The sequence below is a fragment of the Trichosurus vulpecula genome, chromosome 8 (genome assembly GCF_011100635.1).
Source record: "Trichosurus vulpecula isolate mTriVul1 chromosome 8, mTriVul1.pri, whole genome shotgun sequence".
NCBI classification, from domain to species: Eukaryota; Metazoa; Chordata; class Mammalia; order Diprotodontia; family Phalangeridae; genus Trichosurus; species Trichosurus vulpecula.
This window is the reverse complement of record NC_050580.1, coordinates 39383692-39398361: the sequence shown is the minus strand read 5'-3', so window position 1 is coordinate 39398361 and position 14670 is coordinate 39383692. Positions and strand designations below refer to the sequence as shown.

Here is a 14670-nt window from a genome sequence, read left to right as displayed (position 1 = left end):
AGTTGGGGGCCAGGGTGGGACATCCTAACACTCAGATCCGCCCGCAAGCAGGACAGGCTGCCTTAGGAGGGAGTGAGCTTCCCAAGGCTGCAGGGGTGACGTCTGGTCAGGGACATTTCAAAGGGGAGCCTAACCAAGTAGGGTCCGAGGCAGCTCAGAAACGAGGCTGGTCCTTCCCCTCAACCTATGTGTCGTGCAGATAACTAGTTACTTCCAAGTTGCCGTCCTCCTCTGCCCCGCCCCCCACCTTCATTAGAATGTGAGCTCTTTATGGTAAGAGACCATGTTTTTGCTTTTCTTCGCATCTCCAGCACTTAGCTCATAGCAAGTACTTAATAAATGCTTGCTGACTGACTGACCAACCATAGTTAGTAGCCTCAAGGGTCCCTACTGGATCCAAGTCCGTGCTCCTGTGTGGCCGTGACTCTTACATACCCCCCCTGCCTCCCAGCCTGCTCTAGAAGGCGACAGGTTGATTTAGGAGGGAGGTCCCAGCTGTTTAGCACAGGGTGACAGCTGCTATATTCTAATAGATCACACCCCCTACCCCACCTAGTCCTTCCTTTACCACGTTCGAAGGATTGATTCCCTGTTCCCCGAGGGACTGAAGTTAGGGTGAAACCCAAACTCTGAGCCACACTAATCGATAGGGGACTTGCTCTTTCTCCAAGGGAAGTCCAAACAGGGAGCCCAGAAGCTTTCTTGGCCCTGCAGGTGGGGTCCTGGAGGAGAAAGGGAAGGGAGAAAGATGTCTCAATTGGCACCTGACTGAGGCAGGGGTTGAGGACAGGGGTCTGGGAGCTGACTTCACATACCCTTGTTCCACTCCAAGCCCTTCAGTGGGAATCAGTGTGCCCCTCAAAAGCACAATATTTTCCTGTGTACTTGTTTTAAAGCAAAGACAAACAGAACCAGCTTTTTGTCTTTTGTATGTGGTTTTTCTGAAGGGGAGATTATAGGACCACCTTTGTAGACTTGGAAAGGACGTTAGAGGTCATTGTCTACCCCCATTCCCCCTTGGTTTGATGACAAAACAGAGGATGGGAGAGTGTGAGTGCCTGGCCAAGGTCACACAGCCAGCAAGCATGTGAAGCAGGATTCAAACTCGAGTCTTCCTGACTCCAACACTAGGTACTTTGCCGCCTAGCTGCTTGTTTCAGAGAGGCATCTTGAGGCAGAGAACAGCCCTGGAGTCAGGCAGGGGCTGATGGACTTTGGGAGGAGGGGAAAGGAAAAGGAGCAGGTGGGCCTGGGGGTGGGGCAAGCCAGAGAGACAGCAATAGGGTTTGGGACTTCTGGGAAGGGATGGGGGTGGGGGTGGGGAGGGAGCAGGAGCAAGACACTGAGGTTGGCACACTGGAATTGGAGGAGGGGTCAGGGAACAGGGGACAGGAGCAAGACTTGTCTGACTAAAAGATTCATGACAATGCATAGAAAGCGCTATATAAATGTCAGCTGTGGTTTACTGACTTACCAAAGTTGTTTCGTTATACATGTCCTTATTATGTTTTCATCTGGTTCAGCCAACACTGGGCTGTGTGGGGCCCAATGACACCTCTCATCTAGCCCAATAATTTACAGATCAGGAAACTGAGTCCCAGAGAAAGTTGACTTTCTTACTCAAGTGAGTTCTTACTCAAGTTGAGTTCTTACTCAAGGTCATACAGGTAGTGAATGACAGAGCCAGAATTTGAAACCAGGGCTTATGATTCCAAAACCAGCACAATTTCCACTATGCCCATCCTGGGTCCCAAAGGACCTCTCAGAATTTAGATAGTTGGCTGAGCTCCTGCAGGGTGGCAAACCCTGACCTAGCCAGGATGGGGCAAGACCCAAGGAAGGAGAAATTCTCATCCAGGCCCTTGTAACATAATAAACACCTTGGTGATTAGCTTGCTCCACCTTTGCCAATGGGTATAAAGGGGGAAGGTAAATATTCTCTGAGATTGAATTTTTCTTCCCTAATCTCAGAAAGAGATGCCAAAGGGCATTCATTCCCCCTTAACTTCTTTCTTGTAATACTAACTCATCCCACTAAAATATTAAGACACTGTCCTAGCAACACTGTGAAGTTGGCTGGACAAAGATTATCATCCCCATTTTATGGGTAAGGAGACTGAGGCTGGAGTAAGGATTTGAACTTGGGGTGTTCAATTGTTACCCGGCTTCCTCGGTGCCTTTCCCTACACTGGCTTCTTCCCTATGTCCCTGCCTGCCAAGCGGGCATGTAAATGTGGGAGCTAGCTGCCTTGGGGCATTAGCCTGACTTGGCAAACCCAAACCTTTAAACTGAATTAATAGTGGGAAAGTTTGCTGAAACTCAGGAGGTGCCACCTCTCACATGCCATTCCTGGGCTGGCAGCAGGGAGCCCTCTGTGACAGGAAGCTGGGAAAAAAGACCCAGGATCTGGGTGGTCCTTTAGGGACTGCTTGAGACAGAAGTAACACCAAGCCGAGCCCAGTGGTCAGAGGGTATCTGAGGCCCAGCTCAGAATTTCCTTTGGGATCCTCTATCTCAGGGGCCTACCACAGACAAGGAAAACAAACCTGTGCCTTATCAGCCAGAACTCTGAGGATTATTTGAGCCAGCCCCAGCCTTTTAGACATCTTGTCTCTTTTCCCAAGGTCAGGCAGAGCGGAATGCTCTAGAGAGGCCTAGGGGACAGAGCACTGGACCCAGAGTCAGGAAAACCAGGTTCAAATCTCATCTCTATTATTTGTTACCTGTGTGGCCTCATGCAAATCACTTGACCACTCCATAAAATGGTAATAATCTTTATACACTATGTAAAAAGACAGTAAGAATTTAATAAATGCTGAATGGAATTAATGATGGTAGCTAGCCTGTAGATAGCTTCTTCAGGTTTACAAAACACTTTACAAATATTACAGCATTTGATCCTTACAACAACCCTGGGAGGCAGGTTTCTTAGTCCCTTAGTATGGATGAATCTATTCCTTGGGGATGTTGTGTGGAAAGTGCTTTACTGTTAGACCAAGGCGAGTTATTGGCAGCTAGGGGGTGCCATAGTGAACAGAGCACTGGGCCTGGAGTCTGGAAGATTCATCTTCCTATGTTCAAATCTGGCCTCAGACAATTCCTAGCTGTGTGACCCTGGGCAAGTCACTTCACCCTGTTTACCTCAGTTTCCTCATCTGTGAAATGATCTGGAGAAGGAAATGGCAAACCACTCCACGATCTCTGTCAAGAAAATCCCACATGGGGTCATGAAGAGTCAGACCCGACTGAACACTAACAACAACAAAGACCTGACTAAGGAGGACAGCCCCTTTGCTTCCCCCTAGTACTAGCTGGGATCTCTCTCTCTCTCTCTCTCTCTCTCTCCTCTCCTCTCCTCTCCTCTCCTCTCCTCTCCTATCCTCTCCTCTCCTCTCCTTTCCTCTCCTCTCTCTATTCATCCCCTAGCCAAGTTTCTTGGTGATGCTTGCCTGGGAAGTCTGATCTCACTCCCAGCGCGTCCATGGTGACACCCCAGAAAGGGTCAGGAGGACCCAGGAGATGGACTCCCCAGCCGACCTGCTGCCTTCGCCTGAGGAGTCCCAGCTAGTGGACCAATATTTCTACAACATTGTTTTTTCTAGTCTAATTCAGTAAACATTTATTAGAGACCTACTATGCGTAAGCTGCTGTGTGAGGGATACAAAGATAGTTTCTCGGTTTTGTTTTTTTGGACCAGACCTGCGATTTCATTGGCATGGGAGACTCCCAGTGAGGGAACTCCCTCTACCAATGAAGATCACCTTCTGCTCTGCAATTTGTGCCTGAGAGTTGAGGGTAAGTCAATCAATCAGTCAGGCAGTCAACAAGCACCTGCTATATGCCAGGCACTGTGCTAAGTCCTGGGATACAAAGAATGGCAAATCAGGTGACTTGCATAGGGTTTCACATCCAGTATACGCCAGAAGCTGGGCCTAAACCTAACTCAGGTGCGATACTTCTAGCTATTGTGTGACACTTCCCCTCACAAAGATACATATGCAACTTTAAAATAAGACAGTTAGGGGGTGCAATGGATAGAGCTCCAGACCTGGAGTCAGGAAGACCTGAGTTCCAATCCAGCCTCAGACGCTTACTAGTTGTAGGATCCTGGGCAAGTCACTTAACCTTGTTTGCCTCAATTTTCTCATTCATAAAAAAAGACTAAGCACAGCACCTGCCTCCTTGTGTTTTATAAGGATCACTTGGGATAATATTTGTAAAGTGTTTTATAAAACTAAGGAGCTATCTACATGCTAACTATTATTATTAATTCAATTCAACAAACGTTTATTAAGCTGTTACTGTGTTCAGTGTGCCATGCACGTCTCCGAAGAGCTATAAAGTTTAGGTAAGATACGGTCCTTGTGTTCATAGATAAAACACAGACCATGCTGTCAAGAGGCTTAACATCTATCAGGGGTTGACGTAAATAAGTAAATAAGAACGGTACAACTTATAATTTGAGAAGTGCAGAGGAGAGGACAAATAAATTTGGAAAGGAAAAAAATCAGCTAGAGAGACCAGAGAAAGCTTCCTGGAGGGGGTAATATGTGAACTGGGCCTGGAAGAAAGAAAAAAATGTCAACAGTTGGAGGAGGGAAGGTGTTCCAGGCATGAGAGACTGCAGTAAGCAAAGGCATGGAGGTGGGAGACCAGCCAAGTAGTCCATTTTAGATGGAATGTAGAGTCCTTTGGAGTAATGTGAGACAGATGGAGAGGCTGGTTCTAGCCAGATCATGGAGGGCCTTGAGTGACAAGTGAAGGAGGTTGTCTCTTATTTCATGGACAGTGGGAAGCTGCAGATCAAGAGAAATATCTTCAAGGAGCAGGATCCCAGCCAGCTCTTCCCAAGTCCCTCAATGTCTTTTTAAAAAGCAAACTCTACTTACTCCTTCTCCATCAAACTTCTTCCCTCCAGTAACTGAACCTTCCCTTTTAACAAAGAAATGTAGTCAAACAAAAACAACCCTGTCTGACAGTGAGAGCAACATTCTGCCCCCTTAGTCCCCCAACTTTCTGCAAAGAGGAGGAAGGAATGTTTTATTATCTGTGTCTAGGAGCATGGTGGATAGAGAGGCAGCCTCAAAACCAGAAAGACACATCTGACACCATCCTGGCTGGGCGACCCTGGGCCAGTGTCTTAATCTTTCTGTACTCCAGTTGTTCGGTTGTGTCCGACTCTTGACCCCACCGACCATACTGCTCATGGAGTTTTCTTGGCAAAGATACTGGAGTGGTTTGCCATTTCCTGCTCCAGTGGATTAAGGCAAACAGAGGTTAAATGACTTACCCAGGGTTACACAGCTAGTAAGTGTCTGAGGCTGGATTTGAACTCAGGTTTTCCTTACTCTAGGTCCAGTGCTCTAACCACTGAACCACCTAGCTGTCTCCTGTGTTCCAGGAGAATACTTAAATTATAAGTTGCAAAAGAGGTGCTGACCTGTATTGATAAAGGAGTTTCCTCCCCTGGCAGTTTCCTACACCAATGTTAACAAGAGCAGTCACTAGGTGGTGCCATAGTGCACAGAGAGCTAGACTTGGGAGTCAAGAAGACCTAAGTTCAAATCCTGCCTCAAATAATTGCTCGCTGTTTGACCCTGGGCCAGTCACTCAACCCCTCTTGACCTCAGTTAATCCAATCAAATGAGATAATACATGTAAAGTCCCCAGCAAAATTTAAAGTGCCACATAAACACTAGCTCTGATGATGATGATGGTGGTGATGGTTATGATGCCCCTCTCCAGGAACAGGTTGGGTTTTTAGTTTCTTGAATTTCAATCCAATTCAATAAACATTTATTAAATGCCTGCTATGTGCCAGGCACTGTGCTAAGCGCTGGGGATATAAACAAAGGTAGCTTTCCTGTAATATTCTTTTAATTTCCATTATTATAGTCATGGTGTGTGCCATCCTTCTGGTTCTGCTGGCTTCACCCTGCATCAGTTCTATGTTCTTCCCATGTTTCTCTGAAGTCCTCATTCTTTTGCTGGAGAACAATGTTCCATCAAGTTCCCATTCCCCAGTCTATGGACGCCCATTCTATTCCCAGTTCTTTGCTACCATAAAAGTATTATTGGGAACACTCTGGTTTACGTGGGATGTTTCTAGCTCTGACCTCCTTTGGGGACTGGGGAGGTGGGTCTGTACCCAGGAGGTGGATTGCTGGCTCAAGGGGTGTGGACATTTCAATTCCTTTTTCTGCATAATTTCAGTTTATTTTCTAGAACAATCTGTCCCTTTTGTCTTGTTTGCAGCTGTCACTACTCTTTTTGTTCATAAGAATCCCAGCCTCCCCCTTCACAAAAGGGTTGTGGTGAGAAGGGAGCTCCCCTCCCAGCTGTAACCCCCTCTTTCCCCACCCACTCCACCCCGCCCCCCCCCCCAGGCTCCCAGAACTGCATCCCTCATGGGCTCCCAGATGGTAACCTAATCACCAAAGTAGCCTGCCTGGGGCTCCCTGTCCTCCAAGGGAGGCCTCAGCACATTCCAGGCATGCCTGAGCAGCCAGGGATAGCTGATGACCTCACTCGGGGTCTCAGCAGGAACAGATCGTGTTAGCCCCATGTTCCCTCCCATTGGGAGATTGAGAAGCATAGGTGGGAGGGAAGCTAGACCGACAGAAGAACTTCCCAAGTCTTAGTGCTTGAATTAATGACTGAGGGGTCCGCTGCTCATCACTCTGGGGTCATGCTGAGAGGCAGGGGGTAGCTGAGGTGACCCCCCAAGCTCGCCAGTGTGTCAGAGATGGATGTGAAACTGGACGGGTGCCCTGATGGGATCTGGCTTGCCTCCTTACCCAAGGTCACACAGATAGTAAGCTGCAGAGACTGGATTTGAACCCGGGTCTTTGATGTGGAGTGGCCAGGCCAGTTCTGGGTAGAGAGACAGCCATATGTGTATGTGTGTATAAATGTGCTCAGCAGGTCAGCATCCTATGAAAATGGCCTGCCAAGCCAGCCTTTTCCATAGGCCAAGGAGGCAGTAGCCTCGATGGTGCCTCTCACCATCAGAGAATTGTTGTTAAAACACTGCTGACGTCCACTGACTTCTTATGAAATGAAGCATCCTACTGAGCACCATCGGCAGTCATTCACACTGTAGTGTGAACAAGTCGATCAAATTTCTCTCTTGGGTTCACAGTAATGATAGCTGTTTTTGTCTCTGCAGTGCTCTACGGATTCCAAAGTGCCCTTTACAGGAACCATCTAATTCTAATTCAATCCTCCCAACAACCCAGGGAGCTAAATCTTACAGGTCATAGAACTGGAGTTGGAAGGAGTCTCCAAAGCCATCTAATCCAGCCTCCTTCATTTTACATATAAGGAAACTGAGGTCCAGAGAAGCTAAATCACTTACCCAAGGTCACACAGATAGTAAGTGTCAGAGGCAAGATTGGAACCCAGATCTTCCATTGTACTCCACTCTTTCCTAATGGGCAGCATCAGTTCCATTATACAGATGACAGATAAGGCTCAGCAAGATCAGCCATTAGCTGAGTGCAGGGAATGGATGCTTGAATTCTGAAAGGAGGGGGAAGAAGAAGGGGAAGGGAATGAGGGGCTGATTTTAGAGCAGGGTCTCTGAGGGAGATCAGGAAAGAGGGCAGGCTTTGGGAGAACACTTTTCTTATCTGTTAAATGGGAGGATTGGGCCCTTTCAGCTCTGGGTCTATGAACTTATGATTTTACAACTCCAAATCCCATGCTCTCCACTGTACCCCAAAAGCCAAATGAGATAATGTATGTCTGGTGTTTGGCCAAGATGGAAACGTTTTGTATAAACACACACATACACACATGCGTATACACATACGCATATATATAACATATACATATATACACACATATCTTTTCTCGAAGGATTATAGTGTTCATATATAATACTTTAAGGTTGTATAAATAAATACATTAAAACATATAAAGTTATATCTATACACATATGTACATTTATGTGAATATATTCATATATTCATTCATACACACATACATATATATGTACACATATGCACACAACCATGTATCATCACAATTGTTATCACCATCATCATCACCATCATCACCATCACCACTACCACCACCACCACGATCATCATCATCACCATCATCATCACCATCACCACTATCACCACCATCACCATCACCACCATCACCATCACTACCACCACCATCATCACTACCATCATCACCATCACCACTACCACCACCACCACCACCACCACCATCATCACTACCATCATCACCATCACCACTACCACCACCACCACCATCATCACCATCACCACTACCACCACCACCACCATCATCACCATCACCACTACCACCAGCACCAGCACCATCATCATCACCACTACCACCACCACCAGCACCATCATCATCATCATCATCATCATCATCACCATCACCACTACCACTACCACCACCACCATCACCATCACCACTACCACCACCACCAGCACCATCATCATCATCATCATCATCATCATCATCACCATCATCACCATCACCACTATCACCACCACCACCATCACCACCATCACCATCACCACCATCACCATCACCACCACTACCACTACCACCACCACCATCACCATCACCACTACCACCACCACCAGCACCATCATCATCATCATCATCACCATCACCACCATCACCATCACCACCATCATCACTATCACCACCATCATCACCACCATCACCATCATCACCATCACCATCACCACCATCATCACTATCACCACCATCATCACCACTATCACCACCACCAGCACCATCATCATCATCATCATCATCATCATCATCATCATCATCACCATCACCATCACCACTACCACTACCACCACCACCACCATCACCACCATCATCACTATCACCACTACCACCACCACCACCATCATCACCATCACCACTACCACCAGCACCAGCACCATCATCACCATCACCACTACCACCATCACCATCACCACCACCACCACCATCATCATCACCACCATCATCACCATCACCACTACCACCATCACCACCATCATCACTATCACCACTACCACCACCACCACTATCATCATCACCACCATCATCACTATCACCACTACCACCACTACCACCATCATCACCATCACCACTACCACCACCACCACCATCATCATCACCATCACCACCACCACCACCATCATCACTATCACCACCATCATCACCACCATCCCCATCATCACCATCACCTCACTCTTCTCTTCTACACCAGTGGTCCTGGCCTACGCTGCTGTCCTGCTCTTCCTTATTTATGTTGATTGCATAGATCAGAGTATGCCAACAACCACATCGGCCTCTCAGGGACCTTCCAGTGCCAGCGCGGGGATTCTTCCTGCACTGTCACAGATGGCAACCCCACTAACAGTAACACCACCAACAACAATAGCAGTGACAATAACAATAGCTAGTATTTCCAGAGCCCTCTAAGGTCTTCAAAGCATTTTACACGCATTATCTCATTTGACATGCCAGTCAATCAACAAACATTTATTAAATGCCTTCTATGCTCTAGGCTCTATGCTAAGTATGCAGAGGCAGCTAGGTGGTGCCACAGAGCAGTGGGCTTGGGGTCAGAAAGATCTGAGTTCAAATCTAGCCTCAGACACTTCCTAGTTGGGTGATCTTGGACAAGTCACTTCACCTCTGCTGCCTCTGTTTCCTTATCTGTAAAATGGGGATAATAATAGTGCCTGCCTCTCAGGGTTGTTACGCAGATCAAATGAGATGATAATTGTACAGTCTTACCACAGAGCCTGGTTCACAGTGGATTGTTATTATTTAGTCATTTCAGTCGTGTTTGATTCTTTGTGACCTCATCCGGGGTTTTCTTGGTAGAGATACTGGAGTAGTTTGCCATTTGCTTTTCCAGATCATTTTACAGATGAGCAACCGAGGCAAACAGAGTTAAATGACTTGCCCAGGGTCACACACCTAGTAAGTGTCTGAAGCCAGATTTGAACTCAGGAAGATGAATTTTCCTGACTCCAGGTTCAGCCCTCTATTCAAAGACAGAAAAAGTCAGTCTTTGATCCTAGGGAGCTCACAGTCTAATGGGGAAGACATGTATCTCATCGTCTTTGAGGATTACTATAACCAAAAATCCATCTCTCCAACCTCCCAACAATTGACCTGCTAGTGAGCCTCTAAAACATTGTTAGTGTCAGCCCTGGTCAACAGACATGGGGTCCATCACTAGGCTGGTCCTCAAAGCCTTCCTAGAGATCTGGGATCTGCCAGGACTTGTGCTTCATTGGCAAAGCCTTTGAGAGCCCAGGATCACAGTCATACCACAAAGTTACGGATGGTGGGGGCCAGAGTGGGAGGCAGGGCAAGATCTGGAGCCAGAAGGCCTGTGTTCAAATCCTGCCTCTCCCACCTGTATGTGCCTTGGGCAATTGACCTAACTTCTCTGGGTCTCAACTTCTACATATGTAAAATGGAGAGATTGGAGTAGCTAGGGATTGTTAAATTCCCTTATAACTCTAAATCTATGACCCCATGACAGGTAGCTTTGTGGGTGATGCGACAGATAGGCTTAGAGTCAGGGAGACTTGAGTTTGAATCCTTCCTCAGATACTCAGTAGCTGGAGCTGCCTAAAACCTATTCTTAGGCTGATTGTTAAATGTTCAGTGTGAGCATTTATACCTTAGAAATTGGCCAATGCGACTTGATTTATTCTTTTGTTGATTGTTTAGACTTAAGAAGATGATGGAGAAAATGTGAATTAAGGCAGGTTGTTGTTCATCCTTAGTTTTGATTACATTTTAAAAGTGTAGAGTGAGAACTTCACCACCCCACCCCCGAAGAGCTGGTTGTTAAACATTCACCAGCATGCTCCAGAGCATTATGACCTTGGGCAAGTCACTCAACCTCGGTCAGCTTTAGTGTAAACTCCATTGTCTTACCTGATTTGTATGAAGACCCTGTGAGGATAGCCCCGCCATGGGGTTTAACAGGAAGAATTTTGGAGTCAGAAGAGACGTGGGCTAAGAATGCCTCTCCTGACGCTTGCTGGCTGTGTGATCATAGACCCATCACTTGGTTCCCTCATCTATACAATGGGGTACTAATTAATCCTGGGTACCCATCCCACAAGGCTGTTGTAAGGATCAAAGGAGATCACTGGTGGAAAATACTATATGCACCTTAAAGGGCCAGATAAATATCACCCCCATTCTACAGATGAAGAAGCAGAGGGCATGACTTGTCCAAGGTCATAGAGTAAGAGAGTGGTGGAGTGAGGCCTGAAAACCTCTTGTCCTTGCTCTAAGGCCAGGCAGCTTTTTCTACCAGGTCGCCCTGACATCCTAGTCATTCAACAAATATTTGCTAGACATCTACTGTAGGCATGGCGCTGGTCTAGGCTTTGGGGAAGCTTCAATGTTTAGATAAGATATGGCCCCTCCATTTGTGGGCTTCCAGACACTACGAACATGGAGAACTCTAGTACACAGTAATGTGTGACAAGGGCCTCAGGAAGGTGCAAACAGAGCCCTCTGTCTGGCCAGGCAACAAGCATTTATTAAGCATCCCAGGTACTGTGCTGAGCACCCAGGGTATAAGTCTGTACCAACCGGAGGCAATCTAAGAAGGTAGCCTGAGGGCAGAAGGGGAGCTGATAGAGGGCACAGCTGCCAGGAAGGAACCTGATCAAATAAAGACGGGCAGAAATAATGTTTCTACCGAGTCCCAACTAAGTAAAAGTCATAGCCACACCTCCACGGCCAGGTCCAGGTGGTTCCATCACCAGGGGTGTTTGGAGCAAGGGGACAGGCCAGTGCCCACGTATGGATGGCACAGAGTGCCCTGGACTTGCCCTGAGACCCTTTGAGACTCCATGACGGAGGAGAGGATGGGGAAGGGCCCAGTCTCTCTGACCAGACAACTCCCCCTGCCTCCTCTCTGCTCCTACCCTGCCTCTGGGGCTGACAGGAGGATGTGCACCTCTTTTAGGAGCTGTCCTATCTGAGGTCCAGCCTCATAGTGAAAAGTTGGGTTTCTCAACTCTAAGCCCCCACACTCAGCAGTTGGGCTATGGGTGTAGAAGCTAGCCAGATTGGGGTTGGGGGCAGGGAAGGAAAAGGGTCCCTTTACGAAGAGGGGTTTGAAGGGAACAGCTTTATTTATCTCTCAACAGGTGGACATGGGCAGCTGTAATGGGAGCTGGGCTCCTTCCCCCCACCCTCAGCTGCCCCATATGTCCTTCTCCCCACTCCCTTCCCAGCCTGGGAGAAAGCTCTCCTCTGGGGAGTCAGGGGTTGGAAGAAGGAGACCAGCTGCTCAGGAGCAGCCCCTGCCCTGTCTCTGGTCAGTGGGGCTGATTAAATGAGAATAGAGGGCCAGTATCATTGACTGGGGAGATGGAGCCCTACATGAACCAGTCACTCAACAGGCACCATGGAGAGGTTTAATTCAGAAAGTTCACCCTTTGTGGCCTAGAAAATCATACAGTTTAGAGCTGGAAAGGGTCTCAGAACTCATCTAGTTCAATCATCTCATGAAGAAACCAAAGAGGCAACATTATGGTACATATGGTGGCAAACATGTTGAACTTCCAAGTGAAAGAACACAGCATGAATCCAGGCTACCCCACTTCTTGGCCGTGTGACCCTGGCCACATCACTGAACTTCTCTGGACTTTGCGAAGTTAGGGGGTTGGGCTAGGTGACCTCTAGAGTCTCTTCCACCTTTTGATTCATGATCCAGTGATGCCTAGATTGAGACTGGGCCATCAGGGAACAGGGAGATCAAGGTTGTCCCAGAGGGTGGCCTTTAATGGACAGACTACCAGGGGCTTCGGTCCTCAGCCCTGTTCTAATCAATGACTTAGCAGAAGGCAAAAGTGGCCGAACCAAAAAGTGGACCAGTGACGCCAAGCTGGAAGGGACAGCAAACATGTTCTGTCCGGGGATCAGGATAAAAGGACCGGCTCAAAAAGCCAATTTCATGAGGGCAGGATGGGGGCATGTGGCCAGGCAGCTCTCATTGCCATCAGACTTGGGAGTTTTAGTGAATTGTCAGCTCAACATGAGCCAGAACTATGGCCTGGCAACCAAGAAAGCATGCAAGGTTGGAGCAATGTTAGCAATGTTTGCTATCTGGGACAAAAGATGGGGTGGTCCTGCTGTACTCTGCCATGATCCTGTTCCATTTGGAGCACTTGGACCAGGCCTGGGCAGCATACTTTAGGAAGGACATTGATAAGCTGAATCCTTTCCAGAGGAGGGTGAACGAGATGGTGAGGGGACCAGATGCCATGTCATTTGATGATAAAGTAAGAGAACTGGGAGCTTTTATCTTGGGGAATATAAGATTAGGGAGGAGGAGGGGTAGGATACTTGTCCTCAAATAGCTTACAGATTGCCATATGGAAGAGGGATTAGATATTTTTTAGCTTGGCCCTGAAGCGTCGAACTAGTATCAATGTGTGGAAGTTGTAGGACCAAAGATTTTGGTACGATAGGAAAAAAAAAACCAAAACTTCCTAACAATAATATTTGTCTAAAATGGAATGGGCTGATCTCACAGGGTCAGTTCCCTGTCATTGGAAGTATTCAAGTAGAGGCCAGATGACCACTTTTCCGGATGCTTTAGCAGTGCTTCCCAGGCTCATGGTGGTTCGAATGGATGTCCTTCGTGGTCTTTTCCAGTTGTGACATCCTATGATTTTTTTGACCCTGGCTATTCTGGGGAAGGTTGTGCTGGGCATTCCTGGAATTTCCCACCAGAAGCCTGCCTGTGTTTTGTTTCTGGTGCTACCCAGAGATGATGACAGGCAGTGCCTGTTAATAGCAAAGTCCCAAAGGTCAGAAATATAGACTGGGAGGGAGGTGCAGGCCCCCTCCTGCATGGTGAGTGTAGACGTGACTGTTTCTGCTTGCTTAATGAGGCAAAGGTTATCACATTTCAGACACCTTCACTGGCCCCCGGTGTAGTCTTGCAGCAAGGAAGCATTTCCTGAAATCCCATTCCCTCCTGGAGGAGGACCCTTTGGACAGTCATCGTTTTGTCAGGGCACGGAGAGGGAATGTCTAGTGTCAAATTCTTGCAGAAGTTCTTATTCTGTGTTCTGTGATCTTGTAAAAACTATACTTCGCTGACTGTATTTAGGTATAAGTGATGTCCTTTGTAATCCTATACATTGTGTTTGATGCATTTAAATATATTATTCTGAGAAAGGGCCCATAGGCTTGCCAGACACTGGCCCATGGGTCCAGGACCCACACAAAATAGGCTGAGAACCCCCTGATGTAATGGGCACAAACTGATGCTCACTGGAGACTGAGAGCTATCAAGAGGGCGAGGGAAGGAAGTCTCTTTGGGACGGAGTCTGTGGCCCAAGAGAGGAAATGGTAAGGCTTCTTGTCAGGGTGGGGGTTTAGGATAAACCAGTCCAATAGGGAGACAGAAATCAGAAGGAATTCTCAGCAATCATCCAAAATCCAGAAGATCAATGCAGAGAGCAAACACTCCAAAGGGGAGCAAAAGATGCCAGCAAAAGATGCCTTTTCCCCTGGAGTCCAGTTTTTCTAAAACCAGTCTTCAAAAGTTGCACCATTTTGCTGGGCACAAAAAAGAAGCCATTCTCCTATGTGTAGGGGATAACATCTATACAAATAAATAGATATAGCACATGTACAAA

The 14670-nt window shown here is 47.3% G+C and overlaps 1 protein-coding gene across 16 annotated transcripts in view; it reads left to right on the top strand.

Moving 5' to 3' along the window:
- LDB3 (LIM domain binding 3) overlaps positions 1 to 14670 on the top strand; it is a 114299-nt gene that overhangs the window by 2968 nt on the left and 96661 nt on the right. The window lies entirely within an intron of this gene.